Genomic DNA, 20,570 nt, shown 5'->3' on the forward strand with positions numbered 1-20,570 from the left:
TACCGAGAAGATCCCTCCACTTGTCCCTGTCCAGAAGCAGATGAGTTCAGCAATGAAGTCAATAAAACAATAACATAAACAAAAGTTTGATGCGCGGCAAGTGTTGGCGTTACCGACGTGAGGTATTCATGAAGTACGCTGTTGTGATACCCCAGGTGGCATGATATGTGTATCAAATTTCATAACAATCGGTTCAGGCATTTGAAAGCTGTTACGGGTGGAAACACAAACAGACAGCAAGATGATCGCATAAACCTCATTTTATTTTTTCAAAATGAGGAAATTAGGCTAAAAAGCGACGTATTTATAATGTCGTTTATTTAATGACGCTATACTAACATAAGAGTGTGCCTCTACACAAGAATACTGTAGCGATAGACTACTAGAACACGAGACACAAGTGGGTAGGCACCCAGTTTGAATCCCATTTTGGGCCTGAGATTTTGCATTTTAAAATTTTTCTGTATCATATTGGGGTAGTTTCTTAGTCATTTCCCATCCGATTGGCCTACTTCTCTTTATGAAATATGTGCTTAACTACGCCATGTGTCCCCTTTTAAACGTTCGATGAGACTGACTGATTTTCACGAAGTCTGGTAAGAATGATTGTCCATTGGAGGCCACTCATTCTGCAATTAGTAAGCGCAATAGCAACCTAGCAGAGCTTGCCATGTGCAAGCCGCGAGAGCGATATTACCACAGGGACCTGATATTGTGTAGGTCGGAGTTCGAGTCCTGATAGGGTCAAGAGGTTTCTCCACGTCGTCCAGACCGACTCTGAGGTCCACCCAACCTCCTATCCAATGGGTACCTGGGGCTCTTTCTCCGGGGGTAAAGCGGCAAAGGCATGAAGCTGACCACTCACCTCCGACCAGTGCCGAGGTCAAGAAAACGTGGATCTATGCATCCACTCCCCCATACGTCTTTATGGCGTAATGCTTTATTAGTTAAGCACAGGGACTTCTTTATAAGTTTTAACAGTACCTAGGTATTTTCACCATTATAAGCAGCAGGAGAGCAGAGCTCCTGGTTCCAGTAGAGTTCAGTTCTGTGACAATCTAAGCAGAAGCACAGCGGGTCTGGGCGAAACCACTAACTAAACTACATGCATTTGTTGTACGAACAGACACGTGCAGGTTAAACTTAGAGTAGGAAAGCTTGGAATTGCTGGTTGCTATTTAGGTCTAAATAGGCCTGTGCTTTTTGATGACGATAGGCCTACTGTAACCGCTCCACTGTCACTCACCAGTTTAATAATTAGAATAATCNGTTGAAAATATACGCATAGCCGTGTTAAACTTTAAGCTAACTGCTCAGGGGCGCTGGAATTCTTATGCGCGTCTGAGTTCCAAACGCCGAAATGAATCCGGAGACGAGCAGCAGATGGACGCGATATATTTCGTGTGTAATGCAGATAGAGCTAAGCAGATAACAACGCCTCTCTGCGCTGTCGTTCACAATAAGCCCACCAGACGGCGCTCCGTTACTTCAGAAGTTAAAAAACGTGCCGTAAAATGGATGAATAGACTAAGTCTTGCTGGATTAAGGTAGGCCGCACACCGGAATGCGTCAAGACATGTAACAGTCAAGATGCGATGTCTGCGACATGACGCAAAGAAAGGAGCACAGTTGAAACGGATAAGATTATGAAAACCGCCGCACACCGGTCTGAGTCACGATGCTGACATCAGCTTCATGCTGCAGACACGTGCAGCAAGACTCGGCATGTTGCTTTTCTGTGCGTCAAGACTCAGACATCAGTACTCAGGGAGCAGCACCAGTGTACGTTATTGACATGACGTCATGTCATCAGCTAGGGAAGATGTGGTAAGACGCGGACACGTGCTACTTCGGTGTGCGGAATCGAGTCTGAATCACGATTGAAGCAAGACTGCGTGTTTTGTCTCATGTCCTGACGCTTGTCTTGACGCAGTTGGTGTGCGGCCGCCCTTAGGGTTCTCACAGTGATGGCAATATAGAGCAGTGTTTCTGAACCCCCGGGCCGCGGCCCAGTACCGGCCCCTCGTCTTATAGAAAAAATTAATTTATCGACCCGCGCTCTCACAATGGTTGAGAACCTCTGATATAGAGTACTACATTCTGCGATATGACTCCGTGTAATCTGGTAGAAGTTCACCAATATTTTTCCGAGACACGTCGCTACACTTCTACATAGCCTGACGTGTCAGAAGACAATACGCCTCTAACCGCATCTTCATAACAATGGCAATAATCGGTTTCGTCACAGATACTGCTGTCCTCGCAGGCCATTTACTTGCAGCCCAATCACAAGCCTTCTACTTCACAGCAAGCCTATATACACCTAATTGTGAATAAAGACTGCTCAATGATAACTGGGCTCGAACCACGAAGTCTGCTATGGAGATATGCGACTTGTTGCTCCTGACGTTGGCAGGCAGCGACCAATGAATGTGGGGCATTATGCAGCCAATCAGGCGAACAGTAGCTGCTATTGGATCGTCCATTAGACGATCGAAGCAGCTGGTTGGTTGAGATCTACTCCGTCATTCCTCCTTGTCTGAAAGCGACGCCCCCTGGTGTCCCCTGTAGTCAGTGTCATTGTTGGCTTCCAGCCTGCCGGGTTTGACCTCAGCGGCTCCAGCGCAGGTAGGCATACGTGTGCTGTCTGCTGTCTGTCTGGTGCAGCTTGCTCGCTGCGGGGCCACCGTCAAGGTTAGTTGAATGTTGTGCATTCATTGGGACAATTTAACGTGTTTTCTTTCACTGCAATTGCATGGTGAGTGATGAACCGGAAGGCAAGCAAAAATGCGATTGTGGCCTATTTTACGGAAGCCATACTGTTCCATAATTGGCTTGGGGAGACTGAGGAAAAGCATCAGGGCCTTCAGAAATGTCGTCTAGTCTCCAGACTAAGATTCGAAACCGTAACCTCCTGAGTATGGACAGGAGAAATTTTAACTGTTCGGCCGCAATTTTCGCTGGTGTGTTCATAAATATGTCACTAGGCTTAGGCTAAGACACCATTTTATAACAGGTCTACGACTGTTTACTTTGTGTCTCTCGAAGAAGGTAGGTCTGCTTGATCGTTAGCTATATTGTTATTGCAAAGTGGGGAAAAATTTTGGCTGCGTTTAATTAAGCATTCTGCCATGAAGACATGTGGGAGAACGGAGGTGTAGATCCACACACTCTTAACTTGTAATAAATGAACAGCTTCACTCCCCGGGGGAAGAACTCCCCGGTACAGATGGGTAGAAGTCTGGATGGGACTTAGACCCGGTCTGGACTCTGTGGCTGAGAAGAAGAATTGTGCTCCTGCCAGGAATCGAAACTCGATACCTCTGTCTAGCCCGTAGCTACAGTCGCCATACTGCCTGAGCTATTTCAGTTCCCGTAAAATATCGATAATTAAAAACTTTGGCTCTCTCAAGTTTAAGAGCGACCGAAACAGCTGCTGAAATCAACAGGACACAGACATACAAAAATTAGCATGAATATCCACCATACTGACATCACGGAGATGAATGCAAGAACAGCCGCGGCGAGGGGAGGGGGTTGTGCTGTGAGCGTTCTCCAATAAGTTTGATTTGTTTCATTCTGGTCCGTCACACTAACAATTACAAATATAAATCACTCCGTCCAATGTGACCTGTAAGTTTTTTTACTACATGAAAACTTAACACTTTCGGTCTCTCTGGACCATCTTCAGAGGGCAAACATCACTACAAATAGGAAACCACCTTCACATAAGTTGTTTAGACGTAAAGTACGTACACTTATATGCTACAATGCATAGTACACAAAATAGAACATTTCACAAACACAGCAGTTTCCTGGGAATGTAAATTTTTTTAAAAAAGTATATAAAATTTCTTGATGCTAATTAAAATTTTTTTTTGTATTGTCAATAATTAAAATTCGTAAACCATGCAGGCTCGTGTTCGTCCTCCCATCGTCCCTCTTATACGGGGCAGATATTGTGCCACCTGGCTATCTTGATGTGGAGGTTCTTTATATCGTCCAGGGTTTGCTCGTGGCTGCTGTGCTGTGAAAACAGTGAACTGCGGCCACATCTGGCCTATTGTACCAGCCCCAGATGATAGGTGAGGGTGATTGTGGAGCAACTGGTGGAATGAAGATTGGCAGGGGAAACCGAAGTACTCGGAGAAAACCTGCCCCAGTGCCACTTTGTCCACCACAAATCCCACTTGACCAAACCCGGGATCGAACCCCGTCCGCCGCGGTGGGAAGCCAGCGGCTAACCGCTTGAGCTATGGCGCGGCCAAAGGGTGATGGGTTAGTAGCTGTTTATCCTGAGAATCATACGAAATACATAAACACAGGCCTACTGTGTGCAATGTTGATGTGGTGCTTAAGCTTCGAAGGTTTAAGTTAATATAAACATGTTATGAAAAGAAATTTGAGACACTGACAACCGTAAAAGAGCTGCATTCGCGTGTAACTAACACTAAAGAGCAGATAACTGTTCAGAAGCTGATATTTGCTCATCAGGTCGAGAAATTTCCCTCCTCTTACGGAACCAGTGGTGTTCAAAGAACCTTGCCAGTAGCTCCTATTCCAAGCCACATGAACCTAAGCACACTAAAGGCCTAATAGGCAGACGCAGGCTAAGAGTTTGCGGGGCCCTAGGCCAGAGTGCATTGTGGGGCTACAGGGACCAGAAAACTGTGGTAGGGTATATGGATATGTGTTAGACGCTTTGTTATGTATTACAATGAATTAGGACGCGGAGCGGGAAGCGATTGTGTTGCGCTTAAACGCCTTAGGGGCCCCTACACCTCTCACACCAAATCTGGCGCGGGGCCCTAGGCCGGTTGTTCTCAACGTTTATTAGACCGCGGCCCAGTGAGTTCTTTCTTTATAAGACGAGGGCCCAGTCCCAATAAATTTACTCGTAAATACCTTTCCATTTTTGTTAATGTTCATGCATTAAGCTAACTATAAAATATTTATTCATGAAAAATGCTTAGAAAATGAAAATGACAAATTACAGAAGATCCTCTCGCGGCCCAGTATAATTGATGCCAGGGCCCACTACTGGGCCGCGGCCCGGCGGTTGAGAAGCACTGCCCTAGGCCACGACTTCACTTCGCCTATGCCTTAATTCGTGTCTCCTAACACCCACCAATCCACGTCTTTACGTTCCTCTTTTTGTGGGATATTCTACAAATGTTGTTTGTAGCCTCACTGTAAGTGGGCACGCGATAGCGTAGTTGGTTGAGGCACTATGCTACAAGCCGGAAGGTCGTGTGTTCAAATCCCAATGAGGTCATTGAATTTTCTTCAATTGACGTAATCCTTCCAGCCGCACTATGGCCCTGGGGTCGACTCAGCCTCTAACAGAAATGAGTACCAGGAATATTCTTGGAATGTTCTTGGGAGTAAAGGGAGGCCGGCGCGTAAGGCTGATAACCTTGCCGCCATCTGTGAGCCGATTGTCTAAAAAATGTGGGAACCTCAACGTCTCAGAACCCTATGAGCTTCCACGGCTTGTTACAGGGGTAGCTTTACTTTACCTCTTAGTTTCTTAGCTAGACTGTAAGGCAAAATTGTCTCCATGCTTAAAAAATTAAGCACTAGGCCACGAAGACGTAAGGGGGAACGGAAATATACGAGTATCTCCAACATTCTTGACCTCGGCACTAAGTGCTGGTGAGTAATCAGCTTCACGCCCCGGTCGCTTTAACTCCGAGGAAAGAGCTCTCGGTCCCCATTGGATATGAGGCTGGGTGGGCCCCACAGCTGGTACTGTCACTCCGGCCGTCCAGCATGTGGTCCGTCGCTATACCGACAGAGCTACCGTGGTCCGGTAGATACAACGCACTGTATGGTGACTGCCGAACGATGAATTTAGGAAGGATGTGGCAAGACGCTGCCGTCGGCTAATCCAGATGGTATCCAGATATTTGGCTAGATAGTCGGAGGAAAATCACGCAACACTTCAGTTAGGTTAGTCTATGTTCCGACCGATATTCGAACCGAACCCCCCGGAAGCGATTCTAGAATTTTACAACTCTGTCAAGTTGTTCAGACTTTAAGTTTCATATAATGCTTCTCTTCTGGGGTCACGCTGTAACGTAGTTGGTTGAGGCACTATGCTACAACTCGGAAGGTCGCGGGTTCGAGTCTTGAAGAGGTGAATTGTTTCAATTGACCTAATCCTTCCATCCGCACTATAGCCCTGGGATCCACTCAGCCTCTAACAGAAATGAGTACCAAGAATCTTGCTGGGGGGTAAAGGGTGGCCGGCAGTGAGACTGACAGCCTTACATCCATCTGTGAGACAGTTATCTAGAGAAAATGTGGGAACCTTGACATCTCACAACCTTGTGGGCTTCCATGGCCTGTTACAGGGTCGCTTTACTACTCTTCCAGCACAGCCTACGCCTTCCAAGTGGCGTGTGTCGTCGCTATCGTATCTGATAGTCTACCAGAAGAGGCCACTCAGTCTACTGGCCATGAAACTCCTCATTAGCTCGCGCCTATAGGTCATTTTTTCCTTGGCACTACAGCCCCAGTGGGCCTAGGCCTACCTCCATGAACTTCTCCGTTCATTTCGGGTTTTCTAGATTTTACACATTCGGTAGGACCCCTTGTGCGGGTGATCAGCTCGTCGCAAGGCCTCTACCTGTACACAAACACAAAAAACGCACACACACACACACACACACACTAAACATTCATGCCCTGAGTGGGATTTGAACCCACGATCCCGGTGTCCAAGCGAGTGAAGACAGTACGTGTCTTACACCGCTCGGCTACCGTGACCGGCTTCCTCTCCCTTACCTCCAGATATTCACAGCACTCTGTTCGCAAACACCCTTCTCTGTGAGCAGCACTGTCTGCTGAGATATAACGCCGTGCAGTCAGGTACAAGCCCACAGGCGCAGTGTCTCCATCTTCAAGATCTGAGAGTATGCCGTGCAAGAAGCAGTGAGTAGGTCGTGCTCTTCAGAATCGAAGGAACTAACGAACGCCGTGGTTTTATTCCGCAAGCGAACTATACCGACTGAGGGCCCCCCGCTTGTCGGCGAAGTTGGTGCCAACTTCAGCGGATAGAGGGCGTCGAGTGGTCAGCGCAATAAATCCCCACGCCCGTTAATCTCGGTTTCCTAGACCGGAGCCGCTATATCTTTCAAACAGCTCCTCAGTTATCCTCACGAGCCTGAGTGGACCCCGTTCCACACCCACTACTTCTTAGATAAAATCCGGTAGCACCGGGAATCGAACCTGGAACCACTAGATATGTAACCAGGAGCTCTTACCACTAGACCACGGAGGTAGTCGCTCTTCAGAATTACAGATGTGATAACCTTAAACCCTTAATCTATGTTCCAATCTTGTGGCTGAAGAAAAATCTTCACAACATGGGGCTAGAGAGCAAAAGCAACCGGTAATATCCATTCATTCATTCATATTCCTGTTGCTCCCACTTGGAGCATAGGGCATCCGTGAAACGCTTCGTTTCACTTCAGTTTCTTAATCTCATAGACTGTTGGTAGGATTCCTTAGACAGGGGATAAGCCCGTCGCAAGGCATCTACCTACACAGGACAACATAAACACAGAATAAAAGTAGACACACATTCATGCCTGGAGTGTGATTCAAACCCACGGCCCCAGTATTGCAGCGAGCGAAGTCAGTGCCGATAACATTGCTGTTCTGTAAACCTGCAAAGGGGTGTGCATTTCAGTGTCTAGGTTCATCTATTGGAGACGAGCGTACAAGAGATTCTGAACTGAGCGGTAGCAAGGACTCGCCGAATGTACTGATCTGCTGTCAAGTCTGACTTCTTCACGAATGTAGGTCTCATTTGCATTAATTGCTCTCGTTCCCAAAGAGCCTGTATTTGAGTCTGTTGTATTTTCAAAGCCTTTAGTATTAGCTCTGTTCCAGGCCTACGCGCAGGCCTACATGAAGATGTCATTTCTTCTGTTGAGACATGGACTCACATGGCTTGCTTCGTCTTGTCCGTTTCTCTTCCAGGTTAACATTCTTGCGAGCGTGGATATGCATGTATGTTTTTTATTGCTAGTGGGGTGGGACTAAGTCCCTTGTACTGCGGCCACTTCTGGCCTATTGTGCCAGTCCCAGATGATAGGTGAGGGTGATTGTGGAGCAATTGGTGGAATGAAGATTGGCAGGGGAAACCGAAATACTCGGAGAAAACCTGCCCCAGCGCCACTTTGTCCACCACAAATCCCACTTGACCAGACCCGGGATCGAACTAGGGCCGCCGCGGTGGAAGCCATAGCTTGAGATATGGCGCGGCCTCCCGATGTATGTATTTGGTTGCCCTGTAAAGTACTGAGCATCACGCGGTAGTGTAGTTGGTCGAGGCACTATGCTGTAAGCCGGAAGGTCGCGGGTTCGATTCCCGATGAGATAATTTGATTTTTAAAATTACCTAGTCCTTCCAGCTGCAGTATGGCGCTGGAGTCGACTCAGCCTCTAACAGAAATGAGTATAAGGAATCTTCCTGGTGGGTAAAGCGCGGGCTGTGCGTAAGGCTGACAACATTACCTCTGTGAGCCGATTGTCTTGAAATTGAAATTGTGGAAGCCTCGACGTCTCAGAACCTTATGGACCTCCACGGCCTGTTACAGGGATAGCTTTATTTTTTTTTACATACAGTACTGAGATTGTTAAACCGTCGATTTAAAGTTTTCAACGGGCTTATATTCCAATTTTCTATGTAAACAGTTGCCCGTTAAATAATCAGCCTTGCCTTATTTAATGAAGCTTCATCAACTGAAATTTTCATGCAAGTAGTGAATCCTAAGGTAGTGTCGTTTTGTTAACGATGGGTGACGTAGGGAAAACCGGTTGAGACCTATTTGGTAGAATTTGAAGCGCATTATCTTCCGGGATGTAAGAGTAGGAACTCGTCTGACGTTTCGGAATAATATTCCGCCTTCAGCTATAAGAGTAAAGAGTAAACCGAGCGAGAAACCAGCAAGAAGCAGTTGATTTCTAGCTTGGCTTACTCTTCGAACCTGAAGATGGAGGCAGTCCGGTCCTTTGAAACGTCGGTGGATTTCTAGCAGACTAGACGGCGTCACATTCCAGGATGCAGTACTCTTCATAATCATGGCCGTCAGAACCTCACGTCAAAGATCGCGGCCTTTGTTTGGAGAAACTGGGGAAAACCACGAGCTGCAATAGTCAGGATAGACGTTATCTGGGCCGAGAGTCGAGCCCGGAACCTTCCGAACACGAAACACGAATGCTAGACACTATAAGGCTACATTCGCTGTTAAATCAATGAACAGTTCACTTGGAAAATCTTTCCTACAGTGGTAAAAAATAGAGAGAGAGAGAGCGTGTACCTCTAAAACCTGGATTCGATGCCCGGGCTGTGGGGACACGAGCACCTGCTGTGGTCAGTGTCACGGCCGACGGAGCATGACGGCAAGTCACTGCGCCACGCCTCTCCACAGTCATTTATTTGTCATGACGTCATACAAGTCAGAGCACCTGTAACTACATGTTAATAATTGCACCTTGGGTTAGGGCTCGAAACTTGGGGTGGCTTCGCTCCCGGAGTAGGCAAAGGGTTCACAAAACGGCATTTTAATATAATATCTCTGACAACAAACTAAACAGATTCCCCGCTGGTTATTGACACAGGCCTTAATGAAATTCTCTCTGTGTGTACATGAAGGTCCATGTAACGTAAGGTCTAATGTGGGACTAATTATTGATTTTTGGCCCATTTCGAACTTCCTTTTCAGCTTAACAGGTCATGTACCGTCAAATCACAAGTCCAGTGTTAATGTGATTGCGTGATATACAGTGATCGAGTCCCTTTTCAGGCATTATACTCTATACAGGGCCTACAGCTATGACTTCGCTTCTGTAGGCCTATTAACTTAGGATCCTGAGACTCTGAGTAACAATAAACCTTCAAACAAACAATTCCGTGGCTTTAGTCCGCAACCGAATTATACTGACCGAGCGACCGCCGCTTATCGGCGAAATTTGCCAACTTTGACGGATAGAGTGTGTCGCGTGGTCAGGGAAACGAATTTCGGTTTTCTGGACCGGAGCCGTTACTTTTCCATTCAAGTAGCTCCTCAGTTATCCTCACGAGGCTGAGTAGGCCCCCATTCAGACCCACTACTTCCCAGAAAATCTGGTAACGCCGGGAATCGAACTCGGACCTCTGGATCTGTAGCCAGGAACTCTGACCACTAGACCACAGAGGCGGACACAATAAACCTTCAGAAATAGGATATGTTCTTAAGAAACTTTTGTTTATGTCATAATTTTTATATACTGTAAATAAACAAACAAACAAACACAACAGCCGTTCGAAATACGTATTTAGCTCTAGGTTTGACGGCGCTGACAATGGAGCTAGGCATGCGAAAATTTTGAATGAATAAAGATCATAATTGTATTTAATAACATACATATATTTTACATGTGAAGAATACTAAACATGACAACGTTGCGATATTTTGAAGTTATACAGCCCTAGGCTAATATAAGCCTTTATTTTAAAAGACGCCGGATAATTAAAACTAAATCGGCATATACGAAATAATAACTAAATTGCAGGATGGTACCTGTTAATCCACTGTTCATTCTAGCCTCACCAAGATAGGTCTATTACGTTGAAATGTCTAAAGAAAAATAATTCTCAAAGGTTCTTTCCAGAACTTCTTGATCCTTTACGCGGTCTCATAGAAATACAGTAGGATTTGGGGGAGGGGTGATCGATTGCCTTCGCTTGACGACCAGTTAAGCCTACACGTGTTTATTCTACGAAATACACGTACATAGGCCTATTGGAAATGAAACGGAGTGCTACTTCTTCTTCTGCTCAGAGAGACAGTTATAGAGCTCTGCATTGCGTCTGACAGATATCGGCAGGCATCACTTACAGGCTGATATCAACCATAAACTCCTGTACCTTTCCTAGGCTTTTATGCTCAATGATATAATTATGAGCGCATAAGCCTAAATGCTATATTAAAACTTATTATAATGTACTTCTTTATAAATGTTTTATTTGATTAATTGGTCGATAAACAATTATTAATAAATAAGAAATGAAATGGCGCCACTTGCTTCCGATTGTAAATATTTTCTATCCCGCCAATTGACCCTATCCTGAACGAGTTGAATTTACTTTAAGTTTTCAAGGGCTCTTTCTCTAAGAGTTATTTTAATAATATGCTCCCAACTGTGCCTTATTGACCAAGTTGTTTCTTCTCTCGAGATTTCCGTAGCACAGTTTTGAATGCATTTCCTTCTTCCTTTCACTTCATCCTTCTTGATTCAGTAGGCAGAAGAGTACTCGGTGAGATGCATGTAGCACGAAGCCGGTCATTACGTATTCTTCTTCAGTCTTCTGTTACATAATTCCTCAGATCCAAAGAGGCTACTTCCTTCCTTCCCCTCGGCGCTACAGCTCAGGGTTAGCTTCGGCCTCCTGAACACTCTGCCTCCGTTCTTCTCTCTTCTTCATCTTTCCTCCCCACCCTTTCACTTTCATTTTACGGAGAGCATGCACATCCTCCAACCATCTCAGCTCATTCGCTGATGTCGATTCCCATTCAATCCATCCACCCGAGGCTGATTGTCTGGTTTCTGAAAAATTTAGTTTTTACGGTGTAAGGTTGTTAGCCTCACGCCCAACCCCCAACCTGGAGGACCAGGCTATCCCTCTTCGTCTGGCTCCTACCCATTGACCTGTCCGGCATGGGTGACTCTACCAGTAGCTATGCTACCGCCGGCATAGCTCTCAGAAGCACTCAAACCCCACCACCACGATAAGGTGAAGACACCATCGGTGAGGCTAGAGAGGCCACTGCCTTCAGTACTTCATTTTCAAACATCTTCAATATATCGGGATTGCTGGGCTTATGGATTTTTTTTTTCCATCGCCTGTTATTCTAAAGAGCACGACGTTTCGGAAATCGTTTTCGTCCCCAGGTGAGGAATTTCGAGACGTCTGTTCTCTGGGGTCATATTCGAAACTAGGAATTTGTTACTGAGGCGGTCTTGAGACTGAATTAAGCAGAGAGCTCACCCCTACGTGCACTGATTTATGGACACTGTTTCCCTCCATCTTCCGCGGGACGTACAAAGTGAACCGTGTTACCGTGTCTCAAATATGCCACGACCACTGAGTGTTTTGCATGCTGACGTCGCCCCTGGGTGCGCCATCCTACATAACAGGTGACAGCGCTTGCATAATGACTAGTAATGGGGAACACGTGTACAGATTCACATTGGCACGTGACCTCGTGTGTGCAGTAGCGATGCAAGTGGGTCTACACTGCTGGGGGTCAGGGCTGTGGGGGTGGAACTGGAACCAGGCCTACTTGAAGGGAAGCAATTGGCATGAAACGCAGCTGATTCTGACACAGACAGAACTTGCTGCTAAGGTAGCGATATGTTTATCTTGTAATGAAATTTATTACTTAGAAATGGAAATCTACACTGAAGATTTGGGAAGTGACACCGTGTAGTCTGGTAGATCGAAAATATTTTTATGGGAACACACGGCAACATATCCCAGGTATCCACCTTGAGTGTCCCAAGTCTGATGTGTACCCCAAATCATTATTTTCCGAATTGCTGCAGAAAGGCAACATGTGGTAGCGTAGTTGGTTGAGGCACTATGCTACAAGGCGAAAGTCCACCGGTTCGATTTCCGATGAGGTCATTAGATTTTTTTAATTGATCTAATCCTTCCAACCGCACTATGGCCCTGGGGTCCACTAAGCCTCTAACAGAAATGAGTACCAGGAATATTCTTGTGAGTAAAGCGCGGCCGGAGCGTAAGTCTGACAACCTTACCGCCACCTTTGAGCCGATTGTCTAGAAAATGTGGGACCCTCAACGTCTCATAACCCTATGGGCCTCCACGGCCTGTTACAGGGATAGCTTTACCTTTACTTTTATGAAGATTAATGTCTTCTTGGATATGATACTATGTTTTTTTGGTATATAGGTACCAACATTTCGAAGGAGTCCGCTGTTTCAATTTCCGAAGTATACGAAAGATAAAAGCAGCAGGTTCCTCCGAAACGATTAGTTTTTTCTACGACACTGCAAGGCGTCACATCCCAGGAAGCAGCAATTGCCAAGCCCTGAAGGCTCTTTCAGTTTAGCAGTATTTCCCGTGAAGACTTCAGTATGACGGATGGAAAGGTGGAATGATGCAGGACTTTCTGAATACGGCCAGTGAGGTTTCGCATGTAAATCGTCTGAGAGGCATCTTTCTGATGTGAGTTTGATGTCAGAGGCTGCAGATGTTGCCAATATTCAATCGCAGTGCAGCGGAATAAAAAATGAAGCATACTGAAGCGTGAAGAGGTATTGACATTTTTATAAAGCGGATTACACGGCCCGAGCCATCAAACTCGCATTATAAAAAACACAAAGCGCTCCCCCCACCCCACATGAAATTTTGCAAAGTACAATAAGAAAGGTTTAAACTTAGTCACCATCGGACAATTTGTTCGAAAAATTCAGTACAGCATTCGAAACATGAGTTTAAGGGTATAATTTTGTCAATTATTTTTGTAAACTTGCAAAATTCTAACTCTACTTGAGAGCTGAGTACAGGGCTTGAATATAATTTGGCAACCAAGGGCTCATGATAGTATTACGATCTAAGAGAAATTAGCCAGTAAGAACAAATAAATTAGAAAATTCCACCAAGAGAGAGGGATTTTAGGCCTTGCGTTATTGACCCAGTAAGGCCTATTTCAGGCTGTTTAAATCATAGGATCTGAGGAACTATATGTGTAGTGGTAGAATATAAAGTAATTCAGGGTAATGTAATAGACACTACACACTATAATATTGCGCCGTATAGACCCATTGCTAAGTAGTGACTCGTAAACAGCAGCCGGTGCTTGGTAACAGCTCTCAACAACGACTATTCCTCTGCAATGTTTTCGCTAGACGTTGCCTGGTAACGATTCTTAACAATGGAGATTGTCCAGCTTCTGTGTTCACGTCGTTACTACCCGGCGAATATCCAGCAACTGAACTGTAGTTAATGTCAGAGCCAGAGACAGAGTTACTTTATGGCTGGCGATTTTCCGCCATTCAGTTCGTCTTGGCGGCAAGCCCTTGAGACTCACGACAAGTATTTCTTTTCCAACTGAACACTTGCTATTATAGTCCATATGTAACATCTTCACTGATGAGAGGATGGGGTCTGTCCTTTACGATTGCTACTGGTCCTCGCCAGCGCAGTCATTCTCGGGTCCGAGTCACGCGTAGCTCATGACCAAATTTTACTGTATCAGATTCGAGACTTCCTGAAACTGGAGGGCCAGGTCGCCGGGTTTATATCCCCCACTAACAGGGTAGCCCGGTTATACCCCCAAGCACTGTTTCCTTTTCGCCGCCTGCTACCACTCGCAGTGCTAAGGTGAAGGTATTCGACCCCGCTTCCACACGAGGTTCTGGCAACTGAACTGTAGCGCCAATTGTCTTCAAGATAACTCCTCGGCACGGGCCAAGTAGAAAACACAGCCCTTTTATTGTTGTAGATGTGTGTTTACCACGCTGCTGCATACCAACGGTCGCGGCGCGGACCACATAGAAAACACCGTTCTTCTGTTGTCGTCTGCGTGTCTGTTGCGGGCGTTACCTAACAACGGCCGCTGTTTACGTAGTCACTGCTTAGCAAGGGGTCCATACACCACAATATATTTTGCAGTAATGTTTATGGACCTATGTAGGTTAAATTACATACCTCATATTCTCTTTACTTCGTTGATAATAATAAGTCCCAGGTCCGGAGGCGAGATAAACAGAGGAGTTTGATTATCTGCATATGTCTTTGGTGTAACTATCCAGTACTTGCCTTTTACTTGATTTCCTATCCGATACTCAGTTCATTAGACACGGTTTCCGGTCCGAAAATGGGACAAAAGAAGGTTACAGAGCCTACTTCAATTTATGTCAACTGAAGAACGTAGCATACATTTCACAAATCGTACAACTAACTAAAACATGCAGACAATGTATTGGGGACACCTAGACTTCAAAACGAAACAAAATAAAAACTCCGTGGACTGCAGTCCGCAAGCGAACTACACCGACCGAGCGACCGCCGCTTGTCGGCGAAGTTAGTGCCAAATTTTGCGGATAGAGGGTATCGCGTGGTCATCGCAACGGATCCCCACGGTCGTTAATTTCGGTTTTCTAGACCGGAGCCGCTACTTCCCCAAAATAGCTCCTCAATTGTCCTCACGAGGCTGAGTAAACTCCGTTCCAGGCCCAATACTTCTCAGAAAATCTGTTAGCGCCGGGAATCGAACCGGGACCTTTAGATTTGTAGCCAGGAACTCTGACCGACAGACCACTGAATTCTACATTAAACTACGTGTAGGCCAAAAGAAAGGCACAAAAATGACTGATTGCTGCTTTGCATTCTTCTTTCGTGACAATCTACCATAACATCTACCGAGATGATCACTTTGAACATTAGATATCGACTTCATAGTCACAGTGAATGTGGTGAGATAGGAATATGCATCAATACTGCCCCATTAGCCCGCTTTTTGTCTTCAGATGTGAGGGGAAAAAAGTGAAGTCACATTATGACTTTCAGTTCTTTTTAAAAACAGTTTCCACGGCAACAGGATGTATTCATGTTGCGTCAGACAAAACGGAACGTGTAATTAATGACGTCATGAATTAGGCGAGATTAGAAGCTCAGCAGCGGTGAGCGGCGCCCTTTTTATTCAGAAATATGTTTCCGTTATACGACTCCTAGAGACGATCTACAGCCCGTCGAGAAATAGGTTCTGGGACGAAGTTACAATGTATACTTTCTTTCATGTCTTTCTTCTGTATTCTGAGACTAGCAACAAACAAATAAACAAAAACAAACTTCGTGGGTTTAGTCCGCAAGAGAACTATACCGACCGAGCGGCCGCTGCTTGTCGGCGAATTTAGTGCTAACTTTAGCGGATAGAGAGTGTCACGTGATCAGCGCAATGGGTCCCCACGGCCGTTAATCTCAGTTTCCTTGAAATAGCTCCTCAGTTATCCTCACGAGGTTGAGTGGACCCCGTTCCAGACTCACTACTTCTCAGAAAATCTGGTAGCGCCGGGAATCGAACCCGGGACCTCTGGTACTCTAGCCGGCAACTCTGACCTCTAGACCACAGAGGAGGTCCACTAGTAAGAAATATAAATTGGTAACAATACTGTTTGGTGATCCACATGTGTGCATCAATCCCCTTCCCTTTAGGACCGTTTTATAATTGTCGGATATAACCTCAGAATTTCAGCGTAATTTTTACGATTGTAATTGTTGACACGTAAACAATATTTTTAATATAGAATTTGTAGTCATGTACATGATGTATATCCGTACAAGTTTTCACGGTGGTTCATTTATAACCGAACCACTTTATAGCCCCTACTTTTTGCGCCATTTTGTTTACAGCCTCCGCTTGTTAATCTCAATTATTATATTCTTTCTTGTTCTAAATTTTTTCTCAGGGCTGTTTAATTTATAAAGAGGTGAGGTTTCTTGGTTCGGTAGAGCTGAGGTTCTCTTATCTCAGAGCCTTGAACGGGCCACAACTCGAAGAAGCAAGAAATGAACGCAAACTACAAAAACACATATCAAGTTTAGATGTATTATTATTATTAAATACTTGTTGAGCCACTTCTTAGTACAACTTAAAAATCAGTAACTTTTATGTCTTGTTTCTACAAGCCCCGGCGTGTAACTTTTACGTCTTGTTTCTACGAGGGCCGGTGTGTGACTGACTTCGACAACTGACTTCCCTTCGAACCATCAAGTCCTTGTTCCATCAGCGTCTCGGCTCTGCCATAACCTTAAATTTTAGTTATTGGTCACATTTAAAAAATATGAGTCTCTTAATTAGCTATTCCTCCACTCCGTTTAAAGCTTGCAAGGAGTTTAGGTTTCTGAGCTCCAACGTACTTTCTGTCAGAATCTTGACAAAGGTTACGCTTGGCTTGGGTCATTAAAACCCCCTTATTTTAAGTTATGGCATGCACAAGCTGTCAAGTATTGAATTCACAAAAGACTCCGTAGTTACACTTTCAAGTAAAATTTCTAAGAACCCCGCGACGGGGTATTTCCTCTTTCTGCTGCGCGTGTGGGAAGACGCTAACTCTTACATGCAAGAATAGACCTACGTCTCACTGCACTTGTTCATTGCATCCCATTGTGAATAATTAAAATTTATAATTAACGAAATTAATTACATTTAAATAGATTGCATAGCTGTGGTACAGTTACACATTATTTATCACCGCAAAACCGGAAGCTAAATTGTACATAGATTTTCCTCGTGCGTCACGTTGTGTCACGTTCTAAGAAACAACAAAAGTTAAACATACGTACACGTATTTTGAGAGCGCTTCTTACTAAGCTTACAAAAACTTTTAAAATCTTCTATTAAGAAGTACTAGTATGGCTCCACTTCTTAAGTTTGGAACGTCGTAATGTTGACAGTATTGATGGCAGGGTAACTGGAAACTACGAATTCGAGATTGTCTCGAATACCATGAGGTGAACACGAAGTTTCGTGAAAATCCGTCAAAAATTTCAAGATTTATTAGGAAAAAAACTCATGGATGGACGGACATAAGTAAATAAGTGCAGCATAAGCTCATAATTTATTGTTATTCCCCCATAAAATAAGGAACATTTATTAAGTTGAATAACGCCAAGACATTAGAGTTCTGAGATCAGGCCGAGTAGAACATTTGAGGTCAAACTGTACGATACTTAGATGCGGACAATTTGGCTCAAGGCATCTCTGTCTAAACACGTAGCATGATTATTGCATTCCCCCCTCCTCTTGCTCCAAATTTGGATCACAGGGTTGACTTCTCAGCTTCTTGATCATGGTTATTGCATTATAGGTCTATAAACTAAACGCAGACATATTGAATAATAAATTAAATTCGACTTAGAGTTCTGGCAACAAAAGCAACTTCGGTACTGATCCAGACTCCAGGAAAGAAATTTTGTGCTATTGCATATTGGTTTGTCTAATGGCCTGATGAAAGCATAACTAGGAAACTTTGTGCCCGTGATAAACATGCACCTAGGTGCACGCAGTCACAGGAGCAAGACACAACAGAGAGCACAATACACACATGAATGCAGGAAGAGTGCTCCCACAGAGGTGGTTTGGCGTGATTCGCGTATTGAGATACGACGTAAGGATGACGAATCCTGAAAAGATTTAATATTTAAAATCTATTATTATAAATGACGAATATATATTTTAGTCATTTTAGTATGAAGACATCAGGGCATGCAATGCAGTAGTTAGATGTGCATAGAGAAAACGCACCTGAAGATGGCACATTAGTGCTGAAACATGTAGTGCAAAAGAGAAGAGTAAGGTGAAAAAATGTGTGCATTGTAGGACGGTTAGCGTAAATCATGGACATGCACCTAGGTTGGACGAAAAAAAAAAGTACTTCCAGATATGGAGGTTTCATAAACCTTGCTTCTCTATAGAAAATTAGGTCAATAACAAAGGTAATCGAGAACCAGTTCTCATTGTTACGTTGAAAACAGCAGTTTCTTTGTTCCGGAAACAATGTCTCTCTTATAAACAATGCGGGACTATATGTCTCTTCGTGTATGTAATATAATTTTATTTTCAGCCCTATTTACATAACTTATATACCTCAATACTGAAAATATATTTATTCTCTAATATTTCTAGACTAGATGTGCTTATAAATACTAAATTTATGATTAATAACTTTTCTATAGGAAGCTGTTCCTTGTGACTTGCAACGCAATTATTTCAACGGTTCGTGACACAGGGGTCGCATGTTTTGGTTAAGCTAATTACGTCAGCTGATAACGGTGACATGGATCCAAACCACGCCCCACACAGGTGTGCGCCCGCCCACAATCTGTTACACTCTGAATTTATCACAGGGTGACACACGGATTTACATCCGGTGAACAGAAATCCATATCATTGTCACTTCAGAGTCCGTACTGTACTGACCGACAGAACTGAATACTCCTCAACCTGTCACCAAGGCGCCTAGCAATCAGGAGTGACATTGTGGCCTGAGGTGTCTAAGAAAAGCGAAACAACTTAACACGACAACGAGCGTGGAATGACTCACAGCCCAAACCACGACGCTCAAGACACGGGTTTTTCTGAATCTTTTACATTCTCCATTCATAAGAGGATGACGTATTCCAACCTCAGAGCATGCATGTGGTGACCTACAGCCCGCAATACGCATGCGGATAAATATAGGGCACTTTGCAATTAGTGGCCGTCTGAGTTCACAGCAATTCGACATGTATCATGCAGGACATGGCCCCAAATCTGGAAAGTACCTATCGTGCAGCAAGAACACACCACAATATGTTGCAATATGAACTCACTACATGACCCACAAGTATCCACATAAGAGACCAGACCTTACACAACTCGTAGGTCTAAGGCGACCTACATTATGTCTCACGGCCCGAGAGTGACACCAAACGTCCAAGCCCCTTGTATAATACCCTACCAAATGGGTGATTTAAACACGTATCAAAACCACGCGCTGTTAGGATAGTACGTTCTATATTCCTTATGTTCTGCCTGATGAATGTAACCCGTGCCATAGTTCACGTGGTTAGTCGCTGGCTTCCCACCGCGACGGTCCGCGTTCGAGCCCAAGTATGGTCATGCGGGGTTTGTGATGGACAAACTGGCACTGGGGCAGGTTTTCTCAGAGTACTTCGGTTTCCCCTGCCAATTTTAATTCCACCGACTGCTCCACATTCATTATTATCTATCGTTTGGGGCTGGTACAATAGACCAGTAGTGGCCGCCAAGTGGACTTAGTCTCACCCCACTAAAATAATAATAATAATAATAATAATAAAGGCAAAATTGTCCCTGTGCTTAACTAATTAAGCACTACGCCATGAAGACGTATGCGGGAGTCGATGTATACACCCACGTTTTCTTGACTTCAGCACTAGTTGGAGGAGAGCGGTCAGCTTCACGCCCCGGCCGCTTAACCCTAGGGGAAAGAGCCTCCGGTACACATTGCATAAGAGGCTGGGTAGGGGGCGCCAGAGCCGGTCTGGACGACGTGGAGAAGAGAAAATTCATGCAGCCCGTAGACAGTCACTATACTGACTGGGCTATCCTGGCTCTATAATAATTCAATTCAATTCATGTTTATTTACGTGCAAAAACTTAACAGCCCAGCGGCCAATTACAAAGTTAGCACGAGTATATAAGGTACAAAATAATTAAAACAAAATACAAATACGACAAATAAATCTGTGAACATAGATCTAAAGAAGACTGAAATATATACATACATTTATGAAATATTACGAATGTTGCTAATACTGTTAGTAACTAAATACTAAGATAAGACACCAGTGAGTGATAGCATAAAATTAATAAAATTAATAACCAGTCAATAAATTAAAACCAATTACATAAGAATAATTAAAGCTAGCCGAGGTAACACATATTTGTAGTGAATGAAAACACTAATCAAGTAACACCGTAAAAGGTTTGGTACATGCTTGTAAAATATGATTCAGAGAAACC

General features: G+C 44.5%; 1 protein-coding gene across 3 annotated transcripts in view; it reads left to right on the forward strand.

The window, feature by feature from the left end:
* The first annotated feature begins 2,588 nt into the window (after positions 1–2,588).
* LOC111862651 (nuclear receptor subfamily 2 group E member 1) overlaps positions 2,589–20,570 on the forward strand; it is a 63,660-nt gene continuing 45,678 nt past the window's right edge. For 2 of the 3 annotated variants that reach the window (XM_023848188.2, XM_023848204.2), the window contains exon 1: positions 2,589–2,694. The gene's annotated coding sequence lies outside the window, so the exon portion shown is untranslated. The remainder of the gene's footprint in view (positions 2,695–20,570) is intronic. The other variant, XM_023848195.2, reaches the window with a different exon arrangement.

This window comes from Cryptotermes secundus, unplaced genomic scaffold (assembly GCF_002891405.2).
Source record: "Cryptotermes secundus unplaced genomic scaffold, Csec_1.0 scaffold1031, whole genome shotgun sequence".
NCBI lineage: Eukaryota > Metazoa > Arthropoda > Insecta > Blattodea > Kalotermitidae > Cryptotermes > Cryptotermes secundus.